Here is an 11,941-nt window from a genome sequence, read left to right as displayed (position 1 = left end):
TTTTGTGTTTCATAATTTTTTTAAAAAAATTCATAAAATACTTCAAATACGTTATAAGTTGGCATTCAGTTGTTGTCAAAGGGAGACAACCATTGTAAAAAAAAGGATTTAACTCAATACAGGATTGGAGCAGTACCTCTAGACGCTTGCAGAAATCATGGTCACAAAATAGACAAGTATTGTTTTCTTCGCCGAGTTTTACAGTTTTCATTCATTATCATACATAATTCGGTGTGAAAAGATGAATTAGACCTATTAAAGTTCATTCCGTTGGGTAAAAAGGCAATATTTTAGCATTTTAGATTCAAGCGACTTGCCCGGTATCTACCGGAATACGGTATTTAGTGTGGTGCTCCAATCCTGTTTTTAGTCTCACTCAAAAAAAAAAAAAAGAGGTTTAATTCGCAAATAGTTATCGTTCCCTTAATTCATGTCGTTGGTCGTTTTGAATATAATATTTCTTTTATTTCTTGTTTATAGAGTTGTTAAGAGGAGTAATTCAAGAATGACAACTATTGTATGTTGTTAGTATATTCATACGAAATAAACTGGCGCTTAACAAAATAGTTCTGGGTCCAATTACTTGCAAAGAGAGTACAATATTTTTTATGTATTGTGTGTAATTTTAGTACTAGATTTTTATTAAAAGTATTCAAATGCTACTTATTTTAGATTTGATTAAAGAGTATAATTTGCTGATTATATGCATACAGATGTATTGAGTACCTGAAGGAACATTCTACATGTAGTTTCTAATCGCTTATTGTCGGATATCGGTCGCTTGCTGATATTTGAGCCGTGTCACGACAAAACCAACATATAGGGTTTGCGACCAGCATGGATCCGGACCTGCCTGCGCATCCGCGCAGTCTGATCAGTATCCATGCTGTTCGCTATCAGTTTCTTTACTTGTTATAGGGTCTGTAAGCGAACAGCATGGATCCTGATCAGACTGCGCGGATGCTGGTCGCAAACACATTATGTTGGTTTTGTCGTGACGCGGCTCAAATGCAAAACATTTTAATGCTTGGTAAATGATGGTAATTGTTGATTTCCAGTCGTTATTTCATTTTGGAAATAGCTCGTAATTAGTTTATCTTTCTTTGGAAACATATAATTAAAAAGAATATCTTTTTATAGCAAACATAATATAACACGGGACATAATATTATACGCGCACGCACGCACGCATGCACCGACGCACGCACGCACACACACACTCCAAGCATTGGCACAACTCTTTTAAGGTATTTTACCTTAATTATTGTTAATCTATCCTATTTAAGAAATTGTTGTGATTTGTATGGTGAACTGACATAGGCTTGTTTTACTATGAAACGTATATATACATATAAGAGTTTATACGTTTCAATCTTTTAGCGCTATACAGATTGCGTATGCACGAGGAAACATCTATCGTCGACTTTGCATAGTATTTAAAAATATATATTTTATGGGTTTTTTTTTCACCAGCGTTTTAACGCGCAAATCGTTTCCATACTCGTTTTACAGTAAAATAAAATAGTAAAATATGACATACATTGTACAAAATAGTATTTTACAATATGGAGTTGTCAAAGTTCCATTCAAATTTGAATTTTATGTTGAATATGATTATGAATATAATTAAATTCTTTGCATCTTAAGTTATTACTTTAAAAGTATGCTATGTTTATATATATATATATATATATCTATAGTAAATTAATTTAAAGATGTAAAAATGGACTTAACTTTGTCAAATACAATACAAAGTTATTCCCCCACTTTTTTAGTTATGAAACTTGACCTGCATATCTTACTTGCGACACTTCGTATATATTTGAAGTTTCAAATGATTATCTGTTCTAGTTTCAGAATTATTCAAGTACATGTTAAAATTTCAGAACATTTACTAAGTCAATTTTTGACATTCATATGTGACCTTGACCTTAAGCCGACACAAAGGTAACATGGGTTCTGCACATAACCATGTTGAGGTGAACATTTGAGTAAAGTTTGAAGAGTATAGGATTTATAGAGCGGACACAACATATTGTCTAATATTTGATTGTATGCAAATTTGAAGACTTAAAAAGGGCATAACTTTGTTAAAATGCAATACAGAGTTATGAAACTTGACCTTTGATATTTTAATTGTGACACTTCATATATATTTTAAGTTTCAAGTAAGTACATTTTCTAGTTTCAGAAATATTCATATACATGTTAAAATTTAAGAATATTTTCTAAGTCAATTTTTTACCTTCAAGTGCGACCTTGACCTTAAGGCGGGAAAAGGGTAACATGGGTTCTGCACATTACCTTGTTGAGGTGAACATTTGAGTCAAGATTGAAGAAAATCTTTCAGTTAGTGTAGGACTTACAGAGTGGACACGACATACTGTCTAATATTTGATTGTTTGATATTTGACCTTCAATTGTGACCTTGACCTTGAGCTGACACATGGGCAACATGGGTTTTGCACATCCCCTTGTTAAGTTGAACATTCGAGCCAAGTTTGAAGAAAATCCTTCGATTGGTATAGGGTTTATAGAGCGGACACGAAAATGGAGACGGACGGACGCACCGACCGACCGACCCGACAAAGCGAATATAACCGCCCCCTCCCCACATTTTGTGGTGGGGGTATAATTAATTATGCTTGTATCGTATAAATATTAAATAGATTTAAGCAAGGGAGATAATAGATCAACTTTTACAGATGCTCTCCCTTGTTTTAAATCCTCACGCACAAAGTTGCTTATTGACAATGCGCTAGCGCTGCCAAAGATCATCAAATTCAAAAGGGCATGTTCCCATCAAGTAAATACCAGTTTAAGTAACATAATATAAAAAGAACAGCGTTTATATATACTGGCAGGCTACATTGTCACGGATTCACGTTTCGCTCTGACGACTTGATACAAATAAAAGACAGACATTAAAGGTAGATATCACGATCAAGTGTACCCATTGACTGGCAAGTGGAAGTAAAAAATAGTCGGCTCGAATGACTATATGTGACAGTCTAGTGTTACCCCGGCAAAAGTTTGATTTTTTGTTTTATATTTTAGGAGGTAATGCACTAGTTATTTAATCCCTTTTGGTTCTAGGTGCCATTCAGTGCCTGGTCTTTGCATGTGATTTTTGTTTCTTGTGTCTCTTCCAGTTACATCATTTTTCGTATGTCTTTTTTCCTTTTAACAACATGTTTTTCTGTCCTTTTGTTATGTGTCTTGTCTTAATTGCCTTTTGCATTGTTTGTTTGTCCTATTATGTTGTTTGTTTCACAATGTGTCTTTCATGTATTAATGTACTATTTTTAAGTGTTCATATATTGTGCTATTGTCAGTGTGTACTGTTAAGTTGTATGTTCCGTTTAGTAATTTGCTGTCTGTTTTTGTTAACATATTCCGTTGTTGCGTATTACGTTAGTTAGTTCTTCTGTTATTATTCCTGTTCCCCTGTTCCGTTTCAGTCTTCTCTTCTATGTATCGTTGATGTACTTAAGTCTTGTTTATTTTTGTCTGTTCCTTTTCGTATCTTGTAGAATCCTGCGTTAGGTATTTGTTATAATCTGCCGAGTGACGTCTATTTTGTATGTCTGTTGCTGTCTGTTTAACTAATTTCTGGTCAGTTTTGTCTGTATCTGAATGTTTTAACCATTTAGTCTCTGTCTCTGTTTGTATGTTCTATTCGTGTAGTCTCTATATTATGTTATGGTCAGTCTCGTTCGTTCTTATAGTGGAGTAGCGGGGGATCGCTCACGATCCCTTGATTGGTAGGCAGACAGTGTTACCACTGCAACATAGCGCCCGCTCTGAATAATAACTGTTTTGAAAGTCCTTTATACATCATAACTTCAATGGCCAACAGAATAATATATTGCAATTAAATTTTAACACCTCTACTAACCAACCCACGTGACTTTTAATATATCGCTAAAGAGCATATAACTCGATTTAAGTAATAATATTTAGATAACTTTGTTGTTACTTTAAGATACCCTGGAAATTTAGTGGAGGGTACCCGGAACTCTAAGGTTTATCAGATGGTGTTATATATATCTCCTTGTAGAATTTTCCTAAAACCGAGACTTAATTCCGAAACTGTCAAGAGCAAATAAACGGGCAATTTTACATTATGAAAAGTTTTAAGTTCCACATTGACTAAAAGAAAATGATATGATCGCTAACAATGCAATATAGATCAAAGCGCTGAAAGCACTGAACACGACTGCTTAACTTAGGCAATCATAGCACAAATTAAACAAATAAAAGACATGTCATTGCTACATATTTAGGTAGTGCCTTGTAAATCTCTTTAAAGGCCAGCTGATGGTGCTATATTTTATGCTTTAATGTTAGTACAGATTTAACGGAAATTTGAATTTTAACCGCAAATTCTGCTAATATAAATGTTTACACTGTACAAATTATGACCTAACACTGTCCATATCCCGTTATTTAAATACTTTGCTCGTTGACACGCCGCTATAGCTTTAAAATGGCACATGTATTAAATTTTGAGTAAAAATTACCGTCTAACAAACTATGTTAAAAATACACTACAAATATAGTCTGTGACGTAACAATCTTAACTGATGCACGGTTCCTGCAGAACAACTTTGTAGGTGGTTAGGTCTTATTAAAGAGGTATGCAGCTCATAGGAGTGATGAGTACCAAGAAGGGGAATATCCGCCCAAAATATATGTATTTTGATAACATGCTCATAATCCGTGTGCGTCGATTGTATTACATTTGTCCACCTTCTATGTATAGATTGTTATAAAAAAAAGAAAATCAATAATGCGAAAAAGCATTAAAATGCGAAAGATAAAAAAATGCCTTACTCAAAAAAAAGCTAAATCTACAAAAAGCAATAGAAAATGTGAAAACATGAAAAATTATTAGGCGTAAAAATGTTACATTTAATATATCTTTTACTGTTGCCTGATTTTGTACGCATTTATTGCGTTTTCTCCTCGAAAACACAAAAATGCAAAACACACACACACACACGCACGCACGCACGCACTCACGCACGCACGCACACACAAAAAAACACACGAAAAAAACACAAATTTACCCTTTCTTGAGTATTTTTATACTTTCATGATACGACATCAGTCACCAGAATCGCCTTTAAATTATATAATTTAACATATTGTCAAACATCGATGATGTGATAACCATGTGTCTATGTTTGTTGGATTAAAAAATCTTTACATATTAAAGATTGTATCCTTTATGAATCAAAAGTATTTTTCCCCTGAAAACATTTGATCGCTTTACAGTTTTACGTTGATACAATGAAAAGCAGAAGCACGGTATTATGAACGGAGATCTATCAGTTACAAAAAAAATACAGCTGGCTTGGATGTTTGATAATATCGGTAATACACATACAGATACGAGTGCAATACGATTATGTAAATAAGATTAAATGTTTATGCTTTTTTGTAAGTGGATTATTTTTTTTCAATTATACATAAAGAGATCTATCGTATCTGTTTCAAGATCTAAAAAAAGATTGTAAACTGAATCCTGGAATGTAATGGGACAAATGGTGGTAGGAACAATGTGCGAAATGAAACGAAACCCATTTCGCGAAAAGAGATTGTTCCGCCTACGAAATGGACATTTGTTTATCGAATTACGATTTATGTATGATAGGAAATTTAAACATTATCACTATCCGAGTTAAATGAGGCGCGGAGTGCAATATGTTGGCCATCTACTTTTGTTTCAGGATACAGGATTGGAGCAGTACCTCTAGACGCTTGCAGAAATCATGATCACAAAATAGACAAATATCGTTTTTTTCGCCGATTTTTACATTTTTCCTTCATTATCGTACTTAATTCGGTGTGAATATATGAATTAGACCTGTTAAAGTTCATTCCGTTAGGTAAAAAGACAATATTTTAGCATTTTCTCATTCAAACGCCTTGTCCGGTATATACCGGAATACGGTATTTAGTGTGGTGCTACAATCCTTTTTTTAGTCTCACTCAGTGTAAAGACGCGCTAATTATGTTAGCGTTATACTAGGCGCGTCATTAAAATAACTCTTATTTCACATTTATGTTGGGTATGTGATATAAAGAATATTAGATTCGTGTAAGTTCATTACTGAATTTATTGCACTCGTTGAATAAAAAAATTTATGCTCGCCTGAGGCTCGCAGAAATGCCCTTTCTGGTATGGGACTACCGGAGAATATCACATCATATTCAAAGGCTCTGTAGTCAATAATTGTATAATATTACACAAAGAGAATATTATTACGTCGTAAAGAAGCTGTTTTCTATATGGCAATAAATAAACCAAGTAGAAAACATCAAATATTAATAAAGATTTTACATGTTGTTTACATTAACGATTACTTTTTATATTACGATGAACACAATATTATTGTAAAGCAAAGAAACCGGATTAAATACTTTTAGATGTGCAAAATGAATTAAGTTGAAATTTTTATTACTATATTCGGTTTTGGTGTATACACAGAAAGAGATACAATCGCAGACCAATAACCATTCAACTAAGATCAACAATGGCAATGAATGGCCTCCATAATAAATCAGATATTGCACATTTGCTTCCATGATTGGTGGAAAGGACAACGGTGACTTTGTGCGATATTTTGCAACTTTGCTGTTAAAACAATTCATATAGTAATTTATATTTGAATATATTGAGAATAATAGATAACTTACAAGGCACTTATTAGCTTTAACGTGCGCACGTGCCATCTTTCACATAATTTGTTAACAATCGCGTGCGCACTAATAAGCGTTTTCATATCCTCATAATAATTAATACATGTACATGTGATACTAACATTTGCGGACGTATTAGTGAACGTGCGCATGTGTAAGCTACTACATGTAATACTAGCACGTGCGCACATGATATATAAAATATTTCAGATGTCCCCTTTATGCAACCGTAGTACGTATCAAATGAATTAAGTCAGAGAACAACATACATATCGATTTACTCCGGCTTACTGTTTGTAATGCATCGAAAAATGAAATGTCATTTAGTGGACAACTAACGTCAATTGTATTGACCTATAACCGACCTTAATACGAACTTTAATCCCCATTATTATGATCCTTTTGGTTTTTATTATTATAATACATACAATGCATTTATTTCGGTTTAAAGAAATACAAAGCGAATGTTCAACAGTATTGATTGTATGTAGTTTTGATGTGTCATTTTTTTGTGGAGAGCTGAAATAAATATGAATATATCAGTATGGCTCTTAAATGGCTGGGCTTGTCTCTCTCTCTCTCACACACACACACACGCGCGCGCACGCACGCACGCGCACGCCGAACGCACGCAAGCACGCGCACGCACACAAAATGTAGTTAAATCAAAGAATCAGAGGTTCGCATAATGAGTGTAGATATCTGATTCGACAGTACAACTTATACATTCCTTGCTATTGTCAAATTTTACGACCCTGTAAATACGACGAACTTCCTTATTTGCCTAAATATCTTTTGTGTTACGTAATAGTATCGCATGGCTTTGAGCCTTTTCTTTGTTCTTTCTAACCCATTGTAATTGGTACACCTCCATTTAGGATTTGAAAACTGTATTGATATATAACAGTTAAGTGTTTGCACCTGATTCATATAAGAAAAATTCAATTGATATATAACAGTTGTGGGTTTTTTGCACCCGCTATATATCGGTTGAGTTTTTACGGAGGTTCAGAGGGAGCGTAGGTTCAAAGGGGCATGGGGTAGCAACATTCAAAATGCAAAAAAAAGAGTGCCGGTTGAACCGGGTGATGCTGCAAGAACAGGTTTTGGACACAGAGAAACTACTCCTTGTTGATATCTGTTATGTCTCTGACAAAGTTCAAAGTGTAAAAATGAACAAAGGACAATAACTCCAAAATCAGGTTGTTTGCAAAGCACATCTATTCATGAGATCTATCTGTGATTTCAGAGTTATGTCCGGACAAAGTTCGAAGTGTAAAAATAAACAAAGGGCAATGACTCTAAAATTATGCTAGGCAAAGTAACGGGTTTTTTACATTGCACATTTATCCAGTGAGATTTACCTACCTACAAAAATTTCTGTTACAAAAATAATGAAATTGCGATAAAACATTTATAATATACATGCACGAAACTCGTAAGTTACGGGGGTATAACAGTGAGTGGGGCTACATCTCGGGATAACGGTCTCGACATTTTTTATGACAGAAACATCCCTCGATATCGCCACAGCCACTGTTATACACCCGTTACTAACTTGTTTCATATACTATAACTATTATATTTGAAGCGAACGAGTTAGTTACAATGATATAACATTGGCTGGGGCGACATCGAGGGATGTTTTGAGGCTGTTAGGCCTGCAGAAACATCCCGAGATGACGCCCTGACATCTGTTATACCCCTCTCCCGTTACTAGCTCGTTTCATAACTGTTTTATTGCAATTTCAATTTTTTGGGTAATATAAATCAGCAAAATAAGAAAAAACAAAACAAACAAAAAACCCTTTCATTTTGTTTTTAAGATAAAATAAACCAATACCAGCTGATGTTATTGTAAGCTATTTAACAGCTATTTAAGATAAGGCAGCAGTTGTCGCTGCCGCAAAGAAAGATGTCTCTGTTATTTAAGACACATGAATAGTGTACGTTATCGGGTAACAGGTTCTACTATTGTAAGTAGGGTATTATCCATTTAGAAATGATTTCGTGCATGTGCCATTCCATTTAAGGGAAGCCATTACCATATTGATGTTAAACAAGCATTTTTAAACTTCAAACAATATTTTTGCAGCAGATATGTTGCTTTAAACACTTTAAGGTCACATGTCAATTTTTCAGCTTTACTTGTGAATGATCCACTATCCATTATTTCAGTCAAATCATTATTCGGTCTAGTCAAATGACAGATATGTATCGGAATAAGTTGATTTTGTACGCTGCATTGATTAGGTAAGGGATGGTCAAACTTCTAAGCAGAGGTTCCCCCAGTCCACGTGAATTGCAATATTACGACGTCCCTGCACTCATTCTTATTTCTCAAAATCTTTTTTTTATTTTTGGTGTCTTGCTACAGTTTCAAAAAATACTCATTTGCCATATAAATATACATGAACAGCCTTTTGCTACTTTAGCCCTGTTGGCAATGGATAAAATTATAGTGAATTAATGAAATACTACTTTGTTTACACTTTGCTACGTTTACGACATATTTCTGCAGGCTCAGCGCTACTTTTTTCAGTTGTTAAACATCTTTATATAGAACGTACTCTCAATCCTTTATTAAAACATGATTTAACTCTCGTATGGCATACTTTATGTATTTCAGGGGCATAATATGCGTTTAACATTTTTTGACTTCTTTTTTCACATGGAAACTATTATGACCATTTTGAACCCATTTTGTATGTCAGTGCAAATACTTTATAACTGTAACTTAACCACGTGCAACGGGAGATATTTTAAAGTTCACTATACCACAGTGTAAATGTTCTTTGAACTATACTTGAAAATTTTCACTTATTTTTTTTTAGTTTTTTTTCTTTAAAGACCCATTATGCACCATTAAAGGCTCATTATACCCCAGAAATGCTTTCTCAAAGTTTTTTTATTATTTATTTTGTTTAAAGTGTACTTCAATATTTTTTTCCATAACGTTGCTTGTCTTCTGTAGCTTTTGGCAATTAATACAACTATCACGGTGCATATCCATATCGGTACCCTCTTTGCGAAATCTGCTGAAACGGTACCCTCTCTGAACATGCACAGGTCATTCTCAGCTAAAAACAAACCAGCGATGGATACCAATCCAGTAAAATTTCATTGTAATAAGGAAAGGAGATATGACACGTAGAAAAGATGTATACCACGGAACACTAGGATGTTTTATTTAAGTGCTGATTTATCATGTGCCCGATTTTCATGTACTGCAACTTCACAATAAGCTACAAAAAATCGACATTTCTTGCTTCGCCCATCACCTCGACATATTTTTCGGGCTGAAATGAACCTGTGACTTGATAATATATGCATCATACATATTTAATATGTTCATATACATATCATCTTCGGACAAATGGCAGTATATTGTCAAAAATAAATGTAAAATTCATAAAAACATCCTACTTTCGGTTTTGCAGCGGCACGGGCTACCTCTCTTCATTTGATTTTTTATGTCACAGGTACCCTCTCATTATTGAACACATAGGTACCCTCAAAGCTCGACATATGCTTTTATTTGCGTTAATCGTTAAGTGTGTATGTAATACTTTTTACTTTTATGTAAATATTACATACTTAACGATTAACGCAATAAAAAGCATATGTCGTGCTTTGAGGGTACCTATGTGTTAAAAAATGAGAGGGTACCTGTGATATAAAAATTCAAATGAAGAGAGGTAGCCCGTGCCGCTGCAAAACCGAAAGTAGGGTGTTTTTATGAATTTTACATTTATTTTTGACAATATACTGCCATTTGTCCGAAGATGATATGTATATGAACATATTAAATATGTATGATGCATATATAATCAAGCCACAGGTTCATTTCAGCCCGAAAAATATGTCGAGGTGATGGGCAAAGCAAGACATGTCGATTTTTTGTAGCTTATTGTGAAGTTTCAGTACATGAAAATCGGGCACATGATAAATCAGCACATAAATAAAACATCCTAGTGTTCCGTGGTATACATCTTTTCTACGTGTCATATCTCCTTTCCTTATTACAATGAAATTTTACTGGATTGGTATCCATCGCTGGTTTGTTTTTAGCAGAGAATGACCTGTGCATGTTCAGAGAGGGTACCGTTTCAGCAGATTTCGCAAAGAGGGTACCGATATGGATATGCACCGTGACTATAGTGATTAAGTATTTTATACTTCTTTTTCATTTTGCTACATAATTATGGCAAATAAGGTCACATTTAGCGCTAACGTCTTCAGGTAACAAATAGCAACACCACTCGACCTTGACGTCTTTATCGGCATCATTTCCAAGACAAATATAGCTCGATTCGAAAGTAAGTGTTGATTTCTATGGGGTATGCACTAATGTTTATAAATAACGTTCAGAATTTTTCTGTTAAACTCAATTTTTAAAATGGGATGGGTAGTCTTTTTATGACTTGCGTAATTTTTAAATTGTAGCATACAAATTTTTCATTATCAGCTATTTATGGTGGCCGGTAGCGTCCATTTTAAAGCCGCGTCATTTTATAGATATCGCGGGCAACTTTTCACATTTTTGTCGTAAAAATCGTTTTTTGATGCATACCTTGTAAAAAGTCGACTTTTTATGCCGGGAAATATCTCTTTTATAATTTTGCGCCTGGAAATTGTACTACTCGCCGCGATAATTTATGAGGCCGTTGTGAGGAACAAAATTTTACGGGCATATAAAGCTTCTCCCACGGCTTTTTGTTAAATTTCTACAACACTAAGTCTTGCACAAAGTGTGGCGGATTTCTTTCTGTTTCTCGACTTTTTATAGACAGACGAGGGATAAAATAAAGTCAAAGCATCTACGCGACCGGCCACTAGAGTCAAAATCGACCGCGACATTTTGTACGATTTCGGCAGAATTCTCGCGGGTTAGCACATTTTATGATAAAGCGATTAAATTTCTCGCGGTTTTAAAATGGCCGAAATCGGCCACAATCGTTATTGGTCAATCACCAAATCAGCAGAATGCTACTTTACGTATTATTTTTTTCTGTCACTTTACTTTCACGATTGCGTATCAATATGACATCTAAAAAGGTTATAGCGTTATTTTCAGTCTAACTATCGTACATTATAATAACATTTCAAACTTTGAATGTAAATAACACATGTTATAATGTCAGTTAAAAAAAACCCAATTAGTGCAATTAAGTACAATTCACATTATGTAATTCTTTGTTTATATTTATATAATTTATTTATCGAGAACTGC

The sequence above is a fragment of the Ruditapes philippinarum genome, unplaced genomic scaffold (assembly GCF_026571515.1).
Source record: "Ruditapes philippinarum isolate M1 unplaced genomic scaffold, ASM2657151v2 ctg5301_1_1_1_1, whole genome shotgun sequence".
NCBI lineage: Eukaryota > Metazoa > Mollusca > Bivalvia > Venerida > Veneridae > Ruditapes > Ruditapes philippinarum.
The sequence above is the reverse complement of the archived record's forward strand: the minus strand, read 5'-3'. Positions refer to the sequence as shown.